General features: G+C 40.8%; 9 non-coding genes across 9 annotated transcripts; 4 read left to right on the forward strand and 5 right to left on the reverse strand.

Annotated features, from left to right (window-relative positions):
- Positions 1 to 3,445: 3,445 nt before the first annotated feature.
- Positions 3,446 to 3,519, reverse strand: trnah-aug (transfer RNA histidin (anticodon AUG)). The gene has a single exon. It is a non-coding gene; the product is annotated as a tRNA-His (tRNA).
- A 4,388-nt stretch (positions 3,520 to 7,907) lies between these two features.
- Positions 7,908 to 7,979, reverse strand: trnaa-ugc (transfer RNA alanine (anticodon UGC)). The gene has a single exon. It is a non-coding gene; the product is annotated as a tRNA-Ala (tRNA).
- Positions 7,980 to 9,968: 1,989 nt separating this feature from the next.
- trnal-caa (transfer RNA leucine (anticodon CAA)) lies at positions 9,969 to 10,081 on the forward strand. The gene is made up of 2 exons: positions 9,969 to 10,006; positions 10,036 to 10,081. It is a non-coding gene; the product is annotated as a tRNA-Leu (tRNA).
- A 3,842-nt stretch (positions 10,082 to 13,923) lies between these two features.
- Positions 13,924 to 13,997, forward strand: trnat-agu (transfer RNA threonine (anticodon AGU)). Its single transcript has one exon. It is a non-coding gene; the product is annotated as a tRNA-Thr (tRNA).
- Positions 13,998 to 15,011: 1,014 nt separating this feature from the next.
- Positions 15,012 to 15,093, reverse strand: trnal-aag (transfer RNA leucine (anticodon AAG)). Its single transcript has one exon. It is a non-coding gene; the product is annotated as a tRNA-Leu (tRNA).
- Positions 15,094 to 16,771: 1,678 nt separating this feature from the next.
- Positions 16,772 to 16,845, forward strand: trnat-agu (transfer RNA threonine (anticodon AGU)). The gene has a single exon. It is a non-coding gene; the product is annotated as a tRNA-Thr (tRNA).
- A 1,014-nt stretch (positions 16,846 to 17,859) lies between these two features.
- On the reverse strand, positions 17,860 to 17,941 carry trnal-aag (transfer RNA leucine (anticodon AAG)). Its single transcript has one exon. It is a non-coding gene; the product is annotated as a tRNA-Leu (tRNA).
- A 1,678-nt stretch (positions 17,942 to 19,619) lies between these two features.
- On the forward strand, positions 19,620 to 19,693 carry trnat-agu (transfer RNA threonine (anticodon AGU)). The gene has a single exon. It is a non-coding gene; the product is annotated as a tRNA-Thr (tRNA).
- A 1,014-nt stretch (positions 19,694 to 20,707) lies between these two features.
- trnal-aag (transfer RNA leucine (anticodon AAG)) lies at positions 20,708 to 20,789 on the reverse strand. The gene has a single exon. It is a non-coding gene; the product is annotated as a tRNA-Leu (tRNA).
- Positions 20,790 to 24,989: the final 4,200 nt, after the last annotated feature.

Raw genomic sequence — 24,989 nt, forward strand, 5'->3', positions numbered from 1 at the left:
CCTTTTGTATTCTGCTAACCCACACTCTTAAGATCTGTTATGTTTATATGCACATTTTATGTATTAATAAGTGTATTAGTATCTGTGTGTGTGCGTTAATGAGTTAACCCGCAAGGTCGGTTTTCTAATAGCCATCAAAGAATCATTTTGTGACTTACTGCTACAATTAATAATTGTCCCAGTAAATACACAAAACCCCTACACATTCATGGAAACCAATATTTACCTGCTAATCCAGAATGCAGCAGAGAACAGTTGGACAGAGTTTAGTATTTGTCGATACTGCATCACAGAAGTCAGTCTCTTCCCCCTCATTATGCAGGCTGACTTGTTGAACGATGAACTGTCCTCCAGTGACAGTCAGCTGCAATCACTGACTCAGACATGGTGTTGATCCATTTATGGCACTTTGGCTGATTTGGTTAACATGCTTTCCTCTTAAACAGGAGATGCTGAGTTCAAATCCCAGTAGTGCTTGTCTTATAAAATGAATCACTATGGATGATTACGTACAGCTTGATTTTGTTTAACGCAAGTTTTTATTTTCTTTCTGGAACAACTTGCTTTTCATGAAATTCATACAGCTTGTGAAAGATGAAATACAAATCTTGCCTTGTATATCGCAGGCTGGTAAGAAAAAAGCATTATTTTCTTTTTTTAAGCTTGCAAATGGAGAAAAGGGACACACGTGAGTCTCTGTTAATTGAAAGGTTAGTGGTTTGAGCCCACCCAGAAATGCACTTCTCATTATTTCAATGTAAACCTCATCTCTACTTATTCGGATTTCTTAGCAAAACCTTAACCCACTTGATATTTGCAAGAAATGTGAATGTTTTTGTTAAACAATTAAGTACGTAAGTCAATATCACTGGGAATGGCCAATAATGACCAACATTCAAGGACATCATATTCAGCCAAGGACTTTGATCTTCGAACGGCTGGCAGAAGAATTCATTTATGCTCTCGATGCATCCTTAGTTAGAATATTTAAAATTACGACACAGATTTGTTGGAGAACTTGACAAGCAAAAAAGACAGTTGGACAGCATGATTATGTTAGGACTGTACATTTGTATTTTAATACTTTTGTATATTTATCTTAATTTTAATATACATGTAACCATAAGTGCTGTTCTATGTAAATAAATTTTGGTTGTATTTTATCATATTTTAGCTGAGGGCACAGGGGGGTATATTATACCTTCCGAAACTTCCAAGACAACTACAGTATAACAGAGGCTCATACTTTAATATAATTTGCTTTAAAAGAAAACCACAATTTGTACGATATCATCCCTCAATATCGACGTTCAAATGAAGGATTTAAAGAAGCAACAGCGATAGGAGAGTACATTGATTTTGGATCAATGGTTGCATCTGAACAATCCTTCCTCCTGGAAAGAAGAAAAAACAGGTATGTTTTGAGTCTCATGATGATGCTCTTCTGGATAAAAAAAAACAGTGCAAATTTGTTTCGGATGTATTTTGGATAAAATTATAACTGTCATCGAAGAGAAATTTGATCAGTTGAATGCAGTTGAAACTTTTGACATTTTATATGATGACAGGACGTACATTTAGGACTCAGTACCGATAACGCTGCTGCTATTGATGGAGTAGAAATAAGTGTATTGGCAATTTTATCTGAGGCAAGAAGTACTAGAACACCTCCTATAAAAATGTTAGGATTCAGAGCAAGAAATATTTTTCCACTTCACCCAATGGTATTGCATTAACGAGGCTGAAGCTGGCTTCTTATTCACCAGCTTCTTCTTCTGCCTTAAATGCTGCTGCTGTGATGTTATGCCGCCTTTCGCCTGTAGATCGCTCTTTACAGTAATTTTTAAAAGTACTAATCGGGATGGATTACTGTATTTATCCTCAGTAAATGGGAATATGTAAGTAGTGACTATCCAAATAACATTTTTGTGTGAAACACATTTCAGAAAATTGTAAACCAATTTTCAAAACTCATAATAACACAAACACAATAAGTAAATAAGACAAAGGCAAAACAGAAGTTCACAGGCACTTTCTGCATATTTACCACGACCTTGCCTTCTGACCATAAAAAGTCTTAAAATCTTGCATTTTACAAGAACTTTTTAATATAAATGGGACGTCTAGAACATGGCATATGAGAATATATGGTTAACCGAGGATGAGCAACGGGTGATGGCACTTTCTGCTTCTTGCTATAAACCTACCCCCTGGTTATAAAAACATCTAAAAAATCTGACAGTGAGGTGTGAGAGACAATGGAACAGACTATCAAAATCCTGAACTTTTTTTAAATATGACCCTGTGAACCTGGCATGTCCCTCCTTCCTCATTACCAAAACATCTCAATGTTCCGACACTATGTACATTGGTAATTACAACACTTCACTGTTGCATTTCTGAGTTGTGACATTGTGAACATGGCATGTTAAAGTATATAGAAAATCTAGATCAGAACAGGCTAAATGCAATTCATAGTGATTTATCATTTTCTTACTTTCTAAATGAAAAAAAAAAAATTTCAGTGATTATGACACTTCGGTATGACATAAAATATGCTTCAATGACAGAATAAATAATCATGGAAAAAATACCCACAGTAGACATTCATATTTGTGATTATAGGAAATTTAAATATCAGGTGAGTAGCTGCGTCAGCATGCGTAGGCTGCAAAGGAACAAGTAAAGGGTTATTCCATGCTGAAAAGAGAAGAAAGGAAACACAACGTGTTGGCCGTGGAGCCTTCTTCAGGTGTGAGAAAGACAAGGCAGTATGCAAAGATCATTTTCTTTTTATCTTTGCTGACTGCAGTTTATCTTTGATGACAACATCAAAGACATTAAGGAATTCTTACGGCTAACAGCTCCACATCAACTTCCTTCTATAACTAACCTCATCAGATCTCTCAACTCCCAACTCTTCCAGTTTCTCACTTCAGAGAAGGATAAAAAACTCAATCATCCTCTACAGAGAAAAACCATCAACACCCCTACCACCTCCACCAATCCTAACCTTGTTGTTACTATACCCTCTGACCTTTCCCTTTCACCCCTTTGCATCCTCAGCTAACATATTTTAATATTACAACACAATTACAACAGATTGTACAGTATTTACAGTTTAAAATTAGGGTAAATATGTCAAAATATCAAAATCCAGATGCACAGTGCTAACAAAACAATGCTTGTCAAGCTCTCAAACAAATCTGCGTTGTATTTTTAAAATATTTCAGCAGAGGATGTGAGGGGAGTATAAATGACGATTAGACGATCATTTTCCTTGGGTGAATATGGTTTTCTGGGGAGTTGCGATGTTGGGCATTATTGGACATTTTTGACACGTGTTGAACAGTCGCATCTCCTACAAATATTAAAATGGCTATGGTTTAGCTGAGAAATCCAATCGACCTATGCAAAAACAATGTTTACATCGCAAAAAAAAACACGTCCCTGGGTGGACTTGAACCACCAACCTTACGGTTCATAGCCGAACGCGCTAACCGATTGCACCACAGAGACTGACTGGTGGAGTCTTTTCTCGAATCAAAAAAAAATCTCTTACCGTTCTTTTTGCCAGCCGGTAATATTTCTTCTGCACTGATAACCAAGAACTGAATTTCATGTTTCGCAAGCTGTGTGAATTTCATCAAAAAACAAGTTTTCCAGAAAGGAAATGAACACATGCATTTAACGAAATCAAGCCCTTTGTGAGTGCCCAAAATGGTAAGATCTATACTACAAGATAGGAAGAAATACACGGCTGGGATTTGAACATAGGTTCTTTTGTTTAATAGAAAGGTGCTTTAACCAACGAAGCTATGGTGACAAGATAACCATCACCTTTAACAGCTACTTGGACACACCGCTCTGAGACATCTGCGTTCAGAAAGCGCTGAAACTGCTCTCAGAGAAAATTGCCTCTTTTACATACAGTAGCAGCCCCGACACTGAGAAACGAAGAGAAATGGCTTTTATTGGGCATTTTTCATGTCCAATGCGTTTGACATCTCCCAAGGGCGACAGAGTTCTTTTGCGACACTATTTCTTCTTCTTTTTTCTTGCTGTACGTTTTGATAAAAAACGAAAAATCGTGCAAGGGAAAAATGTATTTTTTTCATAGAGAAAATGTGCACCAGGAAATGTTGTGTTGAGAAGAAGTGATTTAACATGATACGTGACCTAATTTATCGGAGCAAATGCTCACCCAGCAAGGTCTGGAGAAGTTGGAGAGTCTGGGGGATGTGATAATTATACGGTGTTGTGGAAGAAAACAGTCTTTCTTTGAATTCTCAATCAATCGGAATTTCGGAATCGGAATCGAAATTTTAGACGTGGCGGTGGATTACTAGTAGCGACGCTGAGCACACTATGAGGGAATTCAGGTTATGTGAAATGCCAGCGATTTAATAAATAACGCATCTGATTTCGGATCGTAAGATTGGCTCGTTTAAATTTTATTCGAGCTCCTCAGTAATATCTTTTATGTAATGAACCGCACCTGAAAGCAAACATTGGGTCTGTTTCCTTTGTTTTCCAGCATGAAATAGCAAATCGTTACAAAAAGTACCTGCTATTGTCCAATAGCGGTTTTTTTTTCAAATTACATTTTCAGGCTTCAGACACTTTTTAATAAAACAAAAGTGTCCGGAAACTCCCTAACTTTCAGGTTTGCTTGAACCTGTATTAAAAGAAGTTATTTTAAACTTCCGGGATTCCATTCTCTGATGTAGCTGTCTCTAAAGACAGAGGTGATGTTTCGCAGATGTGAACTGTGCCTTCTCTCTTGTGTTCAAGGGTACTCGCTGTGTGAGATGCTAACTGCATGTCCAGTAGGGCTCTGTTTTGTTTAGATTATCTATGTGGTGTACAGATAGAACTCAACTACATGGTGTGAATTCCGTGTTCAGGACCAGCAGAACCTGAAAAACTAATAGCAGACCTCGACGTGATTTGAACACGCAGCCTTTTGATGTGGAGTCAGATATGCTACCTTTGCGCCACAACAATTAGCACTTTTGAATTCCCCAAAGGAGACAAATCAGCTTCACAAAAAATTCTCCTGTGAAGCGCGCCGCTCTTCCGAAGAGAGTCTCTTCATCCCAGACACATTTCATTCTTCCTGCGCAGCTCTTGTGCAGGTGTTGTTCTCGATAACAGATCCAGGAACACTGACTGTTTTTCTATTTTTTTAATTAAATACCCCATGGTGCAACGGTAGCACGTCTGACTCTAAATCCCGAAGTTAATTTTCAAAGTATATCGGAGTCAACTGATACTGATCAGGTTCTGCTGCTGCTGAACCCGCAGTCTTCACCTTAAAGTTCAATTCCCCAAGCCTTCTGACCTTATATGTCCATCCCTTCTCGTCAAATTTCGTATTTTCACAGGGTACCCTACAGAAATCGCAGTATAGAATGAAAAACTCCAGTAGATCTCGGCCGCTGTTGGTGATTTTCCTTTAAAAACAAATTAACCTCCGGAAATTTTACGGAGTGTATAACTTTCACCGAGACTGAGAAGTGTTAAGCTGTACATGGGTTTTTGTGGCTCGGTTGTTAACCAAAAGGGTGGTGGTTTGAGCCCTCTCAGGGACACTATGAGCCTTTTAATGTACAAACCCGTCTCACTTCATCTCCACGGCCGGTCTTGTACCACAATTAAATACGGAGCCCGCAGTGGGTAGTAGGCTCGCATATATAGCTCACTGTGTATAAAATGAAGAAGCAGAGGTTAGTTTCTTATCTGCATGTTGCAGAGCCTTACGCAACTCGTACCATCAGCTGAGGTTTGATACCTGCACGGGCTATTAGTTGAAAGGCCATTGTAAATGACGTGTAAGAGATTTATCTAGCTGGCTTTTATGTTTCACACTAAATTGAGATCTTGAAACCAAAATAGTTAGAAATATGGAACACAACCGTTGTTCCCCAAGAAGGAAAGCTGTTTTGTACTGACGTCACTCCTTTTTATGTAACCCAGATTGTGAAGACAACTCTGCCCTATCAAAGGAAAATGTTACACAAAAGTTGGAAAGCACACTCTGAACCCATCTGTATATTTGATTCCCGTGATCCGTTCAAAGCTGCTTAGTGCTTTGCAAGCAAATCAAATCATTTCAGGGAAGAAACTCAGTTTAGTGAACTACTTTTGTATTTTCACTTATTGAATTTGATCTTTGTATTCTCGTTGCATTCTCAGCAATAATATTTCAAAATTACAGTTCGGATTTATTGGAAAACTTCACAAGCATAATTAGGTTAGGACTGTAAAATTGTATTTTAATATCTTGGTATATTTACCTTCATTTTAATATAGATATAACCATAAATGTTATTAAGCATGTACTTTTGTCGTACTTTTTAAAACATTTTAGCTGAGGACACACGGCGACTATTATACCTTGTGATACATGGAAGACATCTGTAAACGAAGATGTAACAATAAAATTGGCAATTAACAGAAAACCACAATTTGTATAATATTATTCCTCGATATCAATGATCAATTGAAGGATTTGAAGAAACTATCAAAGAAACAGCAGCAATAGCAGATGACTTTGGTTTTGAACCCAACTTTACACCTCAATAATCCATTTGTCCTCAAAAAAAGAAAAGACAGGCATATTTTGAGTCTCATAATTATCCTCTTCTCGATCCAAAAGAAACGTTGATTGCTTCTGTACTTTTTTGGATTTTCTTACGAAGATCTCACAAAGTATTGCCAGGATCTATATTTAGTGATCGGTAGCGATAACACTGCTGATATTGATTGAGTAAAAATCTATGATGTATTGATAGCTTTATCTGAAGCGAGAAATCCTCGAACGCTGCTTATGAAGTGTTGGGATTCATACCTAGAAATGCCTTTTGTTTTCCCACCCAAAATGCTACTATTACATTACACATTATGCAAACATTACCAGTTTTAGTAGCTTCTGGGCGCGATTTTCCAAAATTGAAACTAATTACCAATTATTTAAGATGAACCATGTCCAAAAATTGTAAATCAGGATTAATATAATATCAAATGAAATTACTACAGAAGAAAATGTTTAACTGAAATATGAATAAGACTATGCAAGCCTACAAAATAGAACAATTCAATATTTATAACTTATTTTTTATTTTTTGAGAAATGGGCTCACAAACCGGAAGACACTAACGTTTCTCTTCGTTAGAGTATGTGAATAACAGTTTAACCCCAAATGTCTGTAATTGTGATTCTGTTAAAATTCAAAAAAGCATCTATCAATAGTAAGAAATTATTAAGAAAGGAAGCAATTGTGTTATTTCATAAACTGTAAGACATGAAGACATTTACAGGTTATATCCTTTGCTTTGTCTTTTAACGCAAGCATTCAGGATCCAAGCCCATGTTCGGACGGTTGTGTTTCTCTTGTAATCATCAAATGGCATTGTTTTGTCCGTCAGTTCCTTCTCGAGTTGTACCATGGATATTTTATGCCATCAATACTTTTCATGCTCTTTTGCATTTTCCTTCACATACGGAAAAAAACTCAAGGCGTTCTTGTCACTGTGCTACACAGTACAGGACACGCAAGGACGAATTCGCACAGCTTTCAGCTCAGTGCGGAGTCCAGAGGGAAGACTCGCTCGGTGAATGATCTCTCAGGAAATCCCGGGTGAGATTCAACATCCTGGGTGAGGTTTTTCTGCAACAGCCATGACAAGTGTGAAGACGTTCTCTGGATTTCCTGAATGTGACTTTAAATTAGTTCACATTCTTTGGTAGTTAACAGAACTAAATGCTTTGGAGGTACATTTGAAACTGCAGAGAACACTGTAGCACTTCGAGCTTAATTGTGTAAACCTGGCTCTCTATGAGCACGAGCAAAGAGTTCTCATTCAACAGAAGACTGCGATGTGAGCACAGTAACATAAAGCACTTGGAGATGCCAGGAATTGAACCCAGGACTTCATACATGCAAAGCATGTGCTCTACCACTGAGCTACATCCCCCACATAAAAAGCCCTGGAAGTGACTTAGAGATGTGCAGGTGCTCACAGAACACAATCCATCTTTTGTATCTTTTAAGTGCTCTTGATTAAACTATGCATAGAAAAACAGCAGTACTGATGATTTTCATGGACTGATGCACACTTGTTCTGTACAACTCCAGTGATAAAACCTTGTCTGTAAATATTGTAGAACGTAAAAGGGTGAAACAATGCTCCAACTACAGGAATGGTAACAGAAAGGATCATTTTCTTATTTAATACATCCTTTTGAGATGCCTTGTCAACGCACACAGACGTTAGAGCTGAACAAATATTTTGTACACAAGACGGCAGTGCGATATTAGAATTCCTGTCTTCTTGATGGATTCAGACTCCTTCTCAGAGGTCCATGCTCGCCAAATAAGTTTACAGCTGTAGCGGCAATGCTTGTTAATAAGACAGAATTAAGCGTTGCTGTGCTTTCCTAAATGAGGCCCCATCTCACTCTCCCTCTCTGTGGTGCAGCCACAGAGAAAGTATTCATGCAGGCTGATTAAAGATGTTTTCTTTTGATAAGGGACAGTTCCCAAACGGAGATGCACTTAGCTAAGCCTGGCTATCATGATCAATGGTCATCCATTGGCACCTATCTGTCTAGGGAGTGCCAAATGGACATCTGGACTGCATTCCTAAGTGTCAGGAGTAAGTGACTCATATCTCACCTTCATCAACCAATCAGGGATTGCCAGGGCGTGGTAACACCACGTGGGTCTCCAATGCCCGCCAAACTCTCAACCAATCAGCACACATCTGTGTCTTGGTCAAAAAGGGAGCAAAAGAGTAGCTCGGAAAATACCCAACTCAACAAGCAAGCGCGTTGGTTGCTCTTGCTCTTAATGCAAGGAGCTGTTTTTTTTCCGCATTAATCATTATTAACCAGAAACAGCTGCACAACTGGTCGCATTTGTGGTTATGTCACTTCTCTGCTTCAGCAAGGTCAATAAAAGACTCTGAAAGTAGTAGAGAAAAACTGAATTAAAATCATATTAGCAATTCTGAGCGATATCTGCATACAGGCAATCCAATAAGAATGTTGAAATCTTTGAATATCATCTCTCTATATATTGCGCTGCTTTTTACTTGGAGTAAAACTATTGGATTGGAGGAATGCTAACCGCTGGGTTCAAATGTATTGTTGTTATTTGGAGAAATCAATGAACTCGTGATTTCATAATCACGTTTTAAAAGACAGTCATGTGCACAGAAAAAAGACAGTGCTGATTATTTTTCTGGAGACGGAGCACTGATGACCTATCCGAGCCAATTGATAAAGCCCACCCAGTGGATACTCTAGCAGAACATGGAAGAACGTTCACCATTGTAACCAAGGCAACCACAGGAACAACATCAAGAAGCACAATCAATTCCCCATTTAAATCTTTCGTGTAAGGTATGCTATGTGAAAGCATGAAGTAAATCCCCTGATCTCTTTTGAACATGGACAAGGTATTTCTGATGGAGCGCTATGAGCAAAGATTTAATAAGCTAGTCCTGCCGATGATTCAGCTTAAAGAAGTAAAAGCTTCACAAACAAAAGCAGCTCGCTACCACAGCCAATATTAAATGTAATTGGTGGCACTTTACCATGTGCACTGGCTCAAAAGTGATCTCGGCAGACGTTGTTCCCTACGTAAAGCTGAAAGCGCCAAAGAGCATTTCCATTGAGAAAAAAAAAATCTGCCTTGACGTTAAACATAGAGAGCCGGTCTTTTAGAAGTTCTCCCTCTAAACACCTTGTGCAGCCTCCCGACAGACTAACAAAAAGCGCCTTTTCACCAACTCAATTTATAATACGCCCCTCAAAACTCACAAACGAATAACAATCCATCCGTATATTTGATTTCCAAGATCCATTCAAGGCAACTTGGCTCTTCGCAAGCAAATAATTTCAGGGAAGAATCTCAGTTTAGTCAACTACTGGTGCATTCAGCACACCCTTTGCTTTTGCTTGTCAGGGTGGCCGAGTGGTCTAAGGCGCCAGACTCAAAGATGTGTGTTTTTTCAGCTGGCTTGGGTGTTCTGGTCTCCAAATGGAGGTGTGGGTTCAAATCCCACTCCTGACTGCTTCTGTTTTTACCTCTCTTGAATTGTTCCAGTGCTAGCTGACAGTGAATGACTGAAATATAAAAGCAGCAGAAGAAAGGAAGCAACTCAGTGCAATTTGTGAGTATTCTGCACTGTTAAAATGCACAGGTTTTCATACTTTTTGGAATTTGTAGCTCAAGAAGTGACTCCTGTTTCATTTTCTATTCACCAACTCGATTTGCATTCCGCCCCTCACACCTCGCAACAGAATAACAAACGGCTTCATGTGCCACAGCATTCCCCTGTAGATTCGGTTTGCACTATGAATTAGGCGACCCCGAATGAAATATTTTAGTGTTGGCTCAAATGTGAGGAATTTCATGAACCCTCAAAAAGGAACGCTTTCAGAGAATGCCAGCAATTCAAAGCGTGTAGGCAGCAATTCTGCAATTTCTTTTATCGGGGCTGGTGCTTTGCAAGTCGATGGCTCCGCATTAGAAATGAGAAGTGCTGAACTCTAAACATGTTCTTGCCATTACTGCTACTCCTGCTGCTACTCCTTCGTCCTCGAAAAAAGAAAAGACAGGCATGTTTTGAGTCTCAAAATGATCTTCTGGATCCACAAGAAACATGTAAATTTGATTGATTCCGCAGTATTTTGGATGTACTGTACTTATAACTTCCATCGAAGAGAGATTTCATCAGTTGCATGAAATTGAAACTTTCGACTTTTTGTCTGGTATTGAAAATATGTTAAAAAAAAACATAAACAATTTTCTAATGAACAACTCATGAAGTATTGCCAGGATCTATATTTAGCGTTTGGTAGTGATAACACTGCTGATATTGACTGAGTAGAAATCTATGTTGTATTGACAGCTTTATCTGAAGCAAGAAATCCTAGAACGCCATCTATGAAGTTTTAGGATTCATACCAAAAGATGCCTTTTGTTTCCCACCCCAACTGCTGCTATTGCATTACACATTATGTGAACATTACCAGTTTTGGTAGCTTCTGGGCATGATTTTCCTAAACTGAAACTTATTACAAAATTATTTAAGATGAACCATGTCCAAAAATTGTAAATCAGGACTAATTTTAATATCAAATGAAATTACTACAGAAGAAAAGGTTTGATTTATATAACTTATTTTTTTTATTTTTTGAAATGGGCTCACACATTCAGATTCGTTCTCAGTGGTTCTTGCTCACCAAATAACTTAAAAGCTGAAGAAGAATGCTACAAAAAATACTAATCAAAATACAAAATAATAATCATTATTAACCAGAAACAGCAAAAAAACTGGTCACATTTGTGATTATGTCGCTTCTCTGCTTCAGCAAGGTCAATAAAGGACTCTCTGAAAGTAGTAAAACACTAAAGAACTGCAAAACTGAATTCAGAATCATATTAGGAATTCTGAGTGATGCCTGCTTACATGCAATCCAATACGGATGTTGTCTTTAAATAAGAATTCTCTATGTTTCCCTGCCTTTTCCCTGGAGTGAAACTATAGGATTGAAGGAATTCTTATCACAGGTTTACAAGGTGTCGTTGATATTTGGAGAAATCTATGAACTCGTGATTTTTATATACTTTAAATAACGGCCATACGCACAGAATAAAATGACAGTACTGATGATTTTTTCCTGAGACGAAGCACAGATTATCTTTCCAACACAGCTGATAAAGGCAAGCCAATAGATACTCTAGCAGAACATAAAAAAAAACAGAATCAATTCCACACTTAGATCTGACATGTGAGGTATGCTTTGTGATCGCTTGAAGTAAAACCCACGATCTCTTTTGAACTTGGACAAGTTATTTCTGATAGAGCGCTATGCAGAAAGACTTTATCAGCTCTACCTCTGAGGACGACTCGACTTGAAGACGCAGAACGATAAAAGGAACACAACCGATATCATAATTGAGGGCACACTGTGATTTGCACTGACTCAAAAGTGATCTTGGTAGACAAACTTCCCTGCTGAAGGTGGAAACGAGAATTTGTGTTGAGAAGACGAAACATTTTTTTTTCCCTGCTTTGATGTAAAGCTGATAAAATAGCTTTTGCTCCATTTATCAAAAAACACATGTCCCCCATTGGATTCCTAAACAGTAGGAAGGTGGTTCTAAAACAAAAACACCAGGCAGCAATGGGATTGGAACCCACACCTCCGAAAAGACTGAAGCCTTAAGCCAGAGACATAAACCACTGAGTCACATTACCTGCCCGGACAAAACAAGGTGGCTTTTGCTCTTGTCGCCCGACTTAGTGGCGTTATGACCGTGGAACCAACTGCACCTGCTTTTTCTGAGATGCTTCCCCTCTCATGGCAAGATCTCGACTTCTTTAACACCTCTGGATATAGTTCTTCTGTGAAACAGGCTTCACACCTCTGCGTACAGCGCCCTTGATGTCATTTTATTTTTACAGCAGCCGCATCCGGAAAGTTGTGTCCTTTATTTATTATTTGAACAACAAAACTACATACAATACAAAAAAGAGCACATATAACGTATCAAGAAAATCGTCAGCGGTACATGCTATAATACAATTACACTTTATGAAAAACGATTACACAAGGTAAATAAAGATAAGGTCCACACAGCTTGTTCTTACATTTCGAAAGAGTCCGTAAATACCCCTTTACGTCTATATTGAACTGTTCAAACGTAGGACTCTTCCCAGACCATTTCACTCTATACCACATTCCTAAACGAAGATGCATCTCCTGTTTTTGAACTATTTTGGCCGTGTGGCTTATACAACACACCCACAGTATTCTAATGGTGGACTGCAGATCTGTGCTATAGTTCAGTCGAATTCGAAGGATCCAGCAATCGTACTGGATTTGACTGGGATTCTGAAATGTCTCTTGCAAAAGTATTCGGGTTTGCTTGAACCTTTGATAAAAAAAGTGATCTGATCTGAAACTACCCAGCTTACAATCTCTGAGGTAGTTGTCACTAAACTCGGACGTGATGTGGCACACATGTGCCATGTGCCTTTACTTTTGTAAAAAACTGGTATCGGGAAAAGTTTCTTAATATTTCTTTTGATTAGCATGCAAGAAAATGTGATCATTACCTATGGAATTTCCAGCCAGCGTGGAGCTTGAATTCAGAACCTTGAGATTCAGTGTTCAAGAGTCACAGAAGAGGTCGGCCTGGTCTTCAATTTGCCAATGATAAGCTCCGGCAGTGCTCCTCTGTAAAACAGATTGTTCGGATCGGTTATGTGGGACGGCACTTCGATACTAAGATTGTTTGCAGCACACGCATGGTTTCCCCCCTTCATGCAAAAAACATAGTCGAAGGAAGCTCTCTTGTCTTGGGCTGCTGACTCCCGGATTTAAAGCGCTCTGGGTGCCAGCTAAGTCTCTAACAAGCACACTATAAAGACAGGAATTACACTTTGCTCACGTCACGCATGGGATGGCGAGGCTACTTGTTCCAATATTATCTAGTCACACCTCATATGGTGCCGATTCCTGGTTTTCATTTAAGAAAGAGCACTGCAAACACCGTAAACAGTGCAAAACGTGTGATGAAAGAAGTCTTTTCCGCCCTTTGTCTAAAGCAGAACACAGCGGAGTCATGCCGAGGGTTGTGAGATCAAGATTTCAGTGGAGCACTGTCGTCTACGTCTTTAGCTACATGAGTTGGACATCCTCTTGTACACGGAAAGCAGATTGAGATCCTCTGACATGAAAAGTGCCAGATAAAAGCCATTTCTCATCCTTTCTCTTAGTGGTGGAGCTATCGCATGTAAATGAGGCAACTTGCAAGGCGAGCAGGCTCGGTGCACACTGAACGCAGTTGTCTCAGAGCAGTTGAGACGTGTCCAAGTGGCTGTCAAAGGACAGCCCTTCGCCGGCGCCGTGGCTTAGTTGGCTAAAGCGCCTGTCTAGTAAACAGGAGATCCTGGGTCCGATTCCCAGCGGTGCCTTTCTTCCTGTCTTACTGTACAGAATTTATCCTTACGGGCAAATCCCATCCCTTTTAATTCAGGTGAATGCAAGTGTTTGTTTCCTTTCTGGAACAACTTGTTTTGAAAGAAATCTATACAGCTTGCGAAAGATGAAACACAAATCTTTCTTATCAGTGAAGAAGAGGTACTCCCAGCAGGCCAGCTAATACCAGCAGTGTTTTTTTTTCACCCTAACCCAGAGAATGGAGAAAAGCGAGGCGCCTGTGGCTCTGCAGTGTAATCAGTTCGCGAGTTCGGCGGTTAGCTGAAAGAGTGGCAAATGGAGCTCGCCCCAGCCCGTCCTTATTCTTTTAAAGAGGATAAAAAATTAACTTTGCCGCCATTACTACCAGCTTTAAAAGACTGCCATGGGCACGGAAAAAAACACACTACAGATGACTTTTCTGGAACCGAAGCAGAGATTCCTTTACGAACCAACTGATAAAGCTCAGCCAGTGAATACTGTTAACAGAATGTGAAAGCACGATCAAATTTGTAACTGCAACCACAGGAAAAACAGCAAGAAGCAGGCTCCATTCCCCATTTAAATCTGTCGTGCGAGGCATGCTTCTTGAACGCATGAAGTAAATCCCACGATCGCTTTTGAACTTGGACAAAGTACTTCCAAAGGAGCGCTATGCGCAAAGATTTAACAAGCTCAACCCAAGCCAACGATTCGGTGTGAAGAAGCAGAACATTCAAGTTTCACAGACAGAAGCGGCACGCCAGCACAGCCAACATTAAAACGGAGGGCACACTACGATTTGCATTGACACAAAAGTGATCTGGGCAGACGTCGTTCCCTGCATAACGCAAAAAGTGGCAAAGCGCTTTTGGGTTGAGAGGACGCAAGAAGGTTTTTGTTTTGTGCCTTGATGTCAAGCTGAGAAAGTATCTTTAAACACTTTGCTTAGTTTCTCGAGAGACTGCCAAAAAGCAGTTCCCTCCCTTTTCGTCTGAAGTCAGCTGAAAGGAGGTGGCGACAGAAGCACCTGGCAGCGGTGGGATTCGAACCCACGCCCCCGAAGAGGCTGGAGCCTTAATCCAGCGCCTTAGACCGCTCGGCCACGCTACCCGCTGTGTGCTGTCTCTTTGTCTCGTTACTTGCTCGGAGGAGGTCGGGTGGGTTTTGCTCTTGTCGCCCGACTTAGTGGCGTTATGACCGTGGAACCGACTGCACCTGCTTTTTCTGAGATGCTTCCCCTCTCATGGCGAGATCTCGACTTCTTTAACACCTCTGGATAAAGATCTTCTGTGGAGCAGGTTTCAGACCTCTGCGTACAGCACCCTTGATGTCATTTTATCTTTACAGCAGCCGCATCCGGAAAGTTGTGTCTTTTACGTTTTATTTGAACAACAAAACTACATACAATACAAACAAGAGCACATATAACGTATCAAGAACATCGTCAGTGGCACATGCTATAATACAATTACACTTTATGAAAAACGATTACACAAGGTAAATAAAGATAAGGTCCGCACAGCTTGTTCTTACATTTCGAAAGAGTCCGTAAATACCCCTTTACGTCTATTTTGAACTGTTCAAACGTAGGACTCTTCCCAGACCATTTCACTTTATACCACATTCCTAAACGAGGATGCATCTCCTGTTTTAGAACTATTTTGGCCGTGTGGCTTATACAACACACCCACAGTATTCTAATGGTGGACTGCAGATCTGTGCTATAGTTCAGTCGAATTCGAAGGATCCAGCAATCGTACTGGATTTGACTGGGATTCTGAAATGTCTCTTGCAAAAGTATTCGGGTTTGCTTGAACCTTTGATAAAAAAAGTGATCTGATCTGAAACTACCCAGCTTACAATCTCTGAGGTAGTTGTCACTAAACTCGGACGTGATGTGGCACACATGTGCCATGTGCCTTTACTTTTGTAAAAAACTGGTATCGGGAAAAGTTTCTTAATATTTCTTTTGATTAGCATGCAAGAAAATGTGATCATTACCTATGGAATTTCCAGCCAGCGTGGAGCTTGAATTCAGAACCTTGAGATTCAGTGTTCAAGAGTCACAGAAGAGGTCGGCCTGGTCTTCAATTTGCCAATGATAAGCTCCGGCAGTGCTCCTCTGTAAAACAGATTGTTCGGATCGGTTATGTGGGACGGCACTTCGATACTAAGATTGTTTGCAGCACACGCATGGTTTCCCCCCTTCATGCAAAAAACATAGTCGAAGGAAGCTCTCTTGTCTTGGGCTGCTGACTCCCGGATTTAAAGCGCTCTGGGTGCCAGCTAAGTCTCTAACAAGCACACTATAAAGACAGGAATTACACTTTGCTCACGTCACGCATGGGATGGCGAGGCTACTTGTTCCAATATTATCTAGTCACACCTCATATGGTGCCGATTCCTGGTTTTCATTTAAGAAAGAGCACTGCAAACACCGTAAACAGTGCAAAACGTGTGATGAAAGAAGTCTTTTCCGCCCTTTGTCTAAAGCAGAACACAGCGGAGTCATGCCGAGGGTTGTGAGATCAAGATTTCAGTGGAGCACTGTCGTCTACGTCTTTAGCTACATGAGTTGGACATCCTCTTGTACACGGAAAGCAGATTGAGATCCTCTGACATGAAAAGTGCCAGATAAAAGCCATTTCTCATCCTTTCTCTTAGTGGTGGAGCTATCGCATGTAAATGAGGCAACTTGCAAGGCGAGCAGGCTCGGTGCACACTGAACGCAGTTGTCTCAGAGCAGTTGAGACGTGTCCAAGTGGCTGTCAAAGGACAGCCCTTCGCCGGCGCCGTGGCTTAGTTGGCTAAAGCGCCTGTCTAGTAAACAGGAGATCCTGGGTCCGATTCCCAGCGGTGCCTTTCTTCCTGTCTTACTGTACAGAATTTATCCTTACGGGCAAATCCCATCCCTTTTAATTCAGGTGAATGCAAGTGTTTGTTTCCTTTCTGGAACAACTTGTTTTGAAAGAAATCTATACAGCTTGCGAAAGATGAAACACAAATCTTTCTTATCAGTGAAGAAGAGGTACTCCCAGCAGGCCAGCTAATACCAGCAGTGTTTTTTTTTCACCCTAACCCAGAGAATGGAGAAAAGCGAGGCGCCTGTGGCTCTGCAGTGTAATCAGTTCGCGAGTTCGGCGGTTAGCTGAAAGAGTGGCAAATGGAGCTCGCCCCAGCCCGTCCTTATTCTTTTAAAGAGGATAAAAAATTAACTTTGCCGCCATTACTACCAGCTTTAAAAGACTGCCATGGGCACGGAAAAAAACACACTACAGATGACTTTTCTGGAACCGAAGCAGAGATTCCTTTACGAACCAACTGATAAAGCTCAGCCAGTGAATACTGTTAACAGAATGTGAAAGCACGATCAAATTTGTAACTGCAACCACAGGAAAAACAGCAAGAAGCAGGCTCCATTCCCCATTTAAATCTGTCGTGCGAGGCATGCTTCTTGAACGCATGAAGTAAATCCCACGATCGCTTTTGAACTTGGACAAAGTACTTCCAAAGGAGCGCTATGCGCAAAGATTTAACAAGCTCAACCCAAGCCAACGATTCGGTGTGAAGAAGCAGAACATTCAAGTTTCACAGACAGAAGCGGCACGCCAGCACAGCCAACATTAAAACGGAGGGCACACTACGATTTGCATTGACACAAAAGTGATCTGGGCAGACGTCGTTCCCTGCATAACGCAAAAAGTGGCAAAGCGCTTTTGGGTTGAGAGGACGCAAGAAGGTTTTTGTTTTGTGCCTTGATGTCAAGCTGAGAAAGTATCTTTAAACACTTTGCTTAGTTTCTCGAGAGACTGCCAAAAAGCAGTTCCCTCCCTTTTCGTCTGAAGTCAGCTGAAAGGAGGTGGCGACAGAAGCACCTGGCAGCGGTGGGATTCGAACCCACGCCCCCGAAGAGGCTGGAGCCTTAATCCAGCGCCTTAGACCGCTCGGCCACGCTACCCGCTGTGCGCTGTCTCTTTGTCTCGTTACTTGCTCGGAGGAGGTCGGGTGGGTTTTGCTCTTGTCGCCCGACTTAGTGGCGTTATGACCGTGGAACCGACTGCACCTGCTTTTTCTGAGATGCTTCCCCTCTCATGGCGAGATCTCGACTTCTTTAACACCTCTGGATAAAGATCTTCTGTGGAGCAGGTTTCAGACCTCTGCGTACAGCACCCTTGATGTCATTTTATCTTTACAGCAGCCGCATCCGGAAAGTTGTGTCTTTTACGTTTTATTTGAACAACAAAACTACATAAAATACAAACAAGAGCACATATAACGTATCAAGAACATCGTCAGTGGCACATGCTATAATACAATTACACTTTATGAAAAACGATTACACAAGGTAAATAAAGATAAGGTCCGCACAGCTTGTTCTTACATTTCGAAAGAGTCCGTAAATACCCCTTTACGTCTATTTTGAACTGTTCAAACGTAGGACTCTTCCCAGACCATTTCACTCTATACCACATTCCTAAACGAGGATGCATCTCCTGTTTTAGAACTATTTTGGCCGTGTGGCTTATACAACACACCCACAGTATTCTAATGGTGGACTGCAGATCTGTGCTATAGTTCAGTCGAATTCGAAGGATCCAGCAATCGTACTGGATTTGACTGGGATTCTGAAATGTCTCTTGCAAAAGTATTCGGGTTTGCTTGAACCTTTGATAAAAAAAGTGATCTGATCTGAAACTACCCAGCTTACAATCTCTGAGGTAGTTGTCACTAAACTCGGACGTGATGTGGCACACATGTGCCATGTGCCTTTACTTTTGTAAAAAACTGGTATCGGGAAAAGTTTCTTAATATTTCTTTTGATTAGCATGCAAGAAAATGTGATCATTACCTATGGAATTTCCAGCCAGCGTGGAGCTTGAATTCAGAACCTTGAGATTCAGTGTTCAAGAGTCACAGAAGAGGTCGGCCTGGTCTTCAATTTGCCAATGATAAGCTCCGGCAGTGCTCCTCTGTAAAACAGATTGTTCGGATCGGTTATGTGGGACGGCACTTCGATACTAAGATTGTTTGCAGCACACGCATGGTTTCCCCCCTTCATGCAAAAAACATAGTCGAAGGAAGCTCTCTTGTCTTGGGCTGCTGACTCCCGGATTTAAAGCGCTCTGGGTGCCAGCTAAGTCTCTAACAAGCTCACTATAAAGACAGGAATTACACTTTGCTCACGTCACGCATGGGATGGCGAGGCTACTTGTTCCAATATTATCTAGTCACACCTCATATGGTGCCGATTCCTGGTTTTCATTTAAGAAAGAGCACTGCAAACACCGTAAACAGTGCAAAACGTGTGATGAAAGAAGTCTTTTCCGCCCTTTGTCTAAAGCAGAACACAGCGGAGTCATGCCGAGGGTTGTGAGATCAAGATTTCAGTGGAGCACTGTCGTCTACGTCTTTAGCTACATGAGTTGGACATCCTCTTGTACACGGAAAGCAGATTGAGATCCTCTGACATGAAAAGTGCCAGATAAAAGCCATTTCTCATCCTTTCTCTTAGTGGTGGAGCTATCGCATGTAAATGAGGCAACTTGCAAGGCGAGCAGGCTCGGTGCACACTGAACGCAGTTGTCTCAGAGCAGTTGAGACGTGTCCAAGTGGCTGTCAAAGGACAGCCCTTCGCCGGCGCCGTGGCTTAGTTGGCTAAAGCGCCTGTCTAGTAAACAGGAGATCCTGGGTCCGATTCCCAGCGGTGCCTTTCTTCCTGTCTTACTGTACAGAATTTATCCTTACGGGCAAATCCCATCCCTTTTAATTCAGGTGAATGCAAGTGTTTGTTTCCTTTCTGGAACAACTTGTTTTGAAAGAAATCTATACAGCTTGCGAAAGATGAAACACAAATCTTTCTTATCAGTGAAGAAGAGGTACTCCCAGCAGGCCAGCTAATACCAGCAGTGTTTTTTTTTCACCCTAACCCAGAGAATGGAGAAAAGCGAGGCGCCTGTGGCTCTGCAGTGTAATCAGTTCGCGAGTTCGGCGGTTAGCTGAAAGAGTGGCAAATGGAGCTCGCCCCAGCCCGTCCTTATTCTTTTAAAGAGGATAAAAAATTAACTTTGCCGCCATTACTACCAGCTTTAAAAGACTGCCATGGGCACGGAAAAAAACACACTACAGATGACTTTTCTGGAACCGAAGCAGAGATTCCTTTACGAACCAACTGATAAAGCTCAGCCAGTGAATACTGTTAACAGAATGTGAAAGCACGATCAAATTTGTAACTGCAACCACAGGAAAAACAGCAAGAAGCAGGCTCCATTCCCCATTTAAATCTGTCGTGCGAGGCATGCTTCTTGAACGCATGAAGTAAATCCCACGATCGCTTTTGAACTTGGACAAAGTACTTCCAAAGGAGCGCTATGCGCAAAGATTTAACAAGCTCAACCCAAGCCAACGATTCGGTGTGAAGAAGCAGAACATTCAAGTTTCACAGACAGAAGCGGCACGCCAGCACAGCCAACATTAAAACGGAGGGCACACTACGATTTGCATTGACACAAAAGTGATCTGGGCAGACGTCGTTCCCTGCATAACGCAAAAAGTGGCAAAGCGCTTTTGGGTTGAGAGGACGCAAGAAGGTTTTTGTTTTGTGCCTTGATGTCAAGCTGAGAAAGTATCTTTAAACACTTTGCTTAGTTTCTCGAGAGACTGCCAAAAAGCAGTTCCCTCCCTTTTCGTCTGAAGTCAGCTGAAAGGAGGTGGCGACAGAAGCACCTGGCAGCGGTGGGATTCGAACCCACGCCCCCGAAGAGGCTGGAGCCTTAATCCAGCGCCTTAGACCGCTCGGCCACGCTACCCGCTGTGCGCTGTCTCTTTGTCTCGTTACTTGCTCGGAGGAGGTCGGGTGGGTTTTGCTCTTGTCGCCCGACTTAGTGGCGTTATGACCGTGGAACCGACTGCACCTGCTTTTTCTGAGATGCTTCCCCTCTCATGGCGAGATCTCGACTTCTTTAACACCTCTGGATAAAGATCTTCTGTGGAGCAGGTTTCAGACCTCTGCGTACAGCACCCTTGATGTCATTTTATCTTTACAGCAGCCGCATCCGGAAAGTTGTGTCTTTTACGTTTTATTTGAACAACAAAACTACATACAATACAAACAAGAGCACATATAACGTATCAAGAACATCGTCAGTGGCACATGCTATAATACAATTACACTTTATGAAAAACGATTACACAAGGTAAATAAAGATAAGGTCCGCACAGCTTGTTCTTACATTTCGAAAGAGTCCGTAAATACCCCTTTACGTCTATTTTGAACTGTTCAAACGTAGGACTCTTCCCAGACCATTTCACTTTATACCACATTCCTAAACGAGGATGCATCTCCTGTTTTAGAACTATTTTGGCCGTGTGGCTTATACAACACACCCACAGTATTCTAATGGTGGACTGCAGATCTGTGCTATAGTTCAGTCGAATTCGAAGGATCCAGCAATCGTACTGGATTTGACTGGGATTCTGAAATGTCTCTTGCAAAAGTATTCGGGTTTGCTTGAACCTTTGATAAAAAAAGTGATCTGATCTGAAACTACCCAGCTTACAATCTCTGAGGTAGTTGTCACTAAACTCGGACGTGATGTGGCACACATGTGCCGTGTGCCTTTACTTTTATATAAAGCTGGTATCGGGAAAATTAAAGTCAAATCCCAAAACAGTAACATATTTAAGAGTAAATGCCTCCTTATAGCTAGCAAGCGCTCCTAGTTAGTAAAGTTGTTTGTGTCCCTGCCTGTCACGTGGGAAACCGGGGTTTGATTACCGACGGGGAGACAGCTAGTTTTTTTATGATCAGATTCCAATCTTTAATGCTGTGTGTGAGAACTTACGTAACTTTCCTTTTCTCACATTTTCTGACGACTATTCCGAAGGAGCGCCCTGTCAACTCCTAATACTTTTCAAAAATCTGCCTGCATGTTTGATTATTTTTGTTTTATTTAGAAAAAGTTCAATATTGATCATAACTAAAGAAATTTATGATCAGAAACAAAAACAAAATGTTGAAGATGCAACTCGATCTAGAATCAGAGCTGGGTGACATGGGCTTCTGTTCTGATATGGTTGTACGGGAAACAGGAGGAATCTCTTCTCTCCTATGGAGCATGAGCTGAATCAGAAATGAGACATGTCATATATCAACGCATGACCTACATTGTAAAACTAAATTAAAAACTAACATTAAGTTATCAGAGACATTCATTTATATACAAACAAGAGACAGACAAAGCCATAATTCTACATTAACTTGTCCTGCACTACTCAGACTAATTGAAATGGTCTGATTCAGAGCCTGTGCAGCTCGTGCTAATACAGCAATGCCAGTATTGAACCCTCAGCACCATACTGACTACTGAGCACAAGTTCAGCTGCTCTCCAGCTTTGTTACGAACGTTTTTTTTTATTGCAAATGGAGCTGATCTCCAGACAGTACAGTGTTAATTAGTCAGCAGCCTCTACTAGTAATACATCGCCCCTGTCCAAAATCTCTAGGTAAAAAAAACACATTTTATACATTTGTCTGTTTAAAGATATAATCTCTTTAAAAAAGACAATGGGATTGTGTGTCAATTGTTTCGATTAATTTCGAATGCAAAGAAAAGTAGTTTTCTTCCAAGAAATCACACATTTGTCGCATCCTCCATACTATACTTCTCTCTTGTAGTAGTAAAGCATTTTGATTTAAACTGAACAATATATTAAATGTTTCATCTATACACTTACGATTAACATAGGCAGCCTTGAACGGATTGTGGAAATCAAATATACAGATGGATTCAGAGTGTGCTTTCCAACTTTTGTGTAACATTTTCCTTTGATAGGGCGGAGTTGTTTTTAAAATCTGGATGAAATAAAAAGGAGTGACGTCAGTGTAAAACAGCTTTCCTTCATGGGGAACAACAGTTGTGTTCCATATTTCTAATTATTTTGGTTTCAAGATAGCAATTTAGTATGAAACATAAAAGCCAGCTGGATAAATCTGTTACACGTCATTTACAATGGTCTTTCAACTAATAGCCGTGTAGGGATCAGACCCCAACTGTTGGTACGAGTTGCATAAGGCTCTGCAACATGCAGATGAGAAACTAACCTCCGCTTCTTCATTATATACACATTGAGCTATATATGCGGGCTTACTGCCCCCTACGGGCTCTGTATTTGATTGCGGTACAAGACCGGCCATGGAGAAATGAAGTGAAGAGGGTGTGTTCATTAAAAGGCTCATAGCGTCCCTGGGAGGTCTCAAACCACCACCCTTTCGGTTAACAACCGAGCCACAAAGACTCATGTACAGCTTAACACTTCTTGGTCTCAGTGAAAGTGATACACTCCGTAAAATTTCTGGAGAATCATTTGTCAATTTCCCTACGGGATTAATAAAGTATTATCTATCTATCTTAAAGGAAAATCGCCAACAGTGGCTGATATCTATTGGAGTTTTTTTCATTCTATACTGCAATTTCTGAAGGGTACCCTGTGAAAATACAAATTTTGACGAGAAGGGATGGACATATAAGGTCAGTAGGCTTGGGGAATTGGACCTTATGGTGAAGGCTGCGGGCTCAGCATCAGCAGAACCTGATCAGTATCGGTTGACTCCGATATACTTTGACAACTTAACTTCTGGATTTAGAGACATTTACCTTAGTGTCGGTATACTAAGATGTTTTGGTAACTCGGAAGGAGGGACAAAGCAAATTGGCAGAATATGTGCTATTTTGTTGACTACAAGTCCTCACATGCCAGAGGGTCAATATTAAAAAAAAACGTAACAGTATAATCTCTTGTACTTCACAATTTAATAGTGTCTGTTACACGTTGTCTCACACCTCAGTGTCAGAATTGTGAGACGAGTTTGTAATCAGGAGGGAGGGCCATAGCAATTCAGCAGAAATTGCATTCACCTTTTCCCAATGCATTCTCACATGCCATTTTCTCACATGCCATGCTCAGAGGGTCATATTTTTAAAATGGTACCATAAAATGTCCTGAAGTTCAGGATTTTGACAGTCTGTTATATTGTGTCTCACACCTTGATGTCAGAAATATGAGACGATTTTAAAATCAGGAGGGAGGGCCCTAGCAATATAGCAAACATTGCATTTACCATTTGACAATGTATTCTCTCATGCCATGTTCAGAGGGTCGTATTTAAAAAACGGTACAGTACAATGTCCTGAAGTTCAGGATTTTGATAGTATTTTCCATTGTGTCTCTCACATCTGTGTCAGAATTTTTAGACATTTTTATAACCAGGAGGTAGGTTCGATCACCCTCTGCTCATCCTCAGTTAACCATATAGTCTCATATGCCATGTTCTAAATGTCCCATTTAAAACTGCTATATTAAAATTTCTTGTAAAATGCAAGAGTTTGAGACTTTTTATGATCAGAAGGCAAGGTCGTGGAAAATATGCAGAAAGTGCCAGTGAATTTACGTTTTGCCTTTGTCTTATTTACTCGTGGTATAACATGCCAGTTTGTTTTATTGTGAGTTGTGTTTCTGAAATGTGTTTCATACAAAAATGCAATTTGGACAGTCTCTACTTACATATTCCCCTTTACTGAGGAAATGTACAGTAATACATCCGGATAAGTATTTTTAAAAATGACTGTAGAGAGCCATCTACAGGCGAAAGACGACATAACATCACAGCAGCAGCATTTAAGATGGAACGAAAAACGCAAAGCAGCAGCTGGCGAATAAGAAGCCAACTTCAGCCTCGTTAATGCAATAGCATTAGGTGAGGTGGAAAAATATTTCTTGCTCTGAATCTTAACATTTTTATAGGAGGTGTTCTAGGACTTCTTGCCTCAGAAAAAAAAACTGCCAGTACATCAGTTATTTCTACTCCATCAATAGCAGCGGTGTTGTCAGTACTGAGCCCTAAATGTAGGTCCTATCATCATATAAAAAGTCAAAAGTATCGACTGCATTCAACTGATAAAATGTATCTTCTATGAGAGTTATATCTCTATCCAAAATACATCAGAAAC

This window comes from Atractosteus spatula, unplaced genomic scaffold (assembly GCF_055471065.1).
Source record: "Atractosteus spatula isolate fAtrSpa1 unplaced genomic scaffold, fAtrSpa1.hap1 Scaffold_31, whole genome shotgun sequence".
Taxonomy (NCBI): Eukaryota; Metazoa; Chordata; class Actinopteri; order Semionotiformes; family Lepisosteidae; genus Atractosteus; species Atractosteus spatula.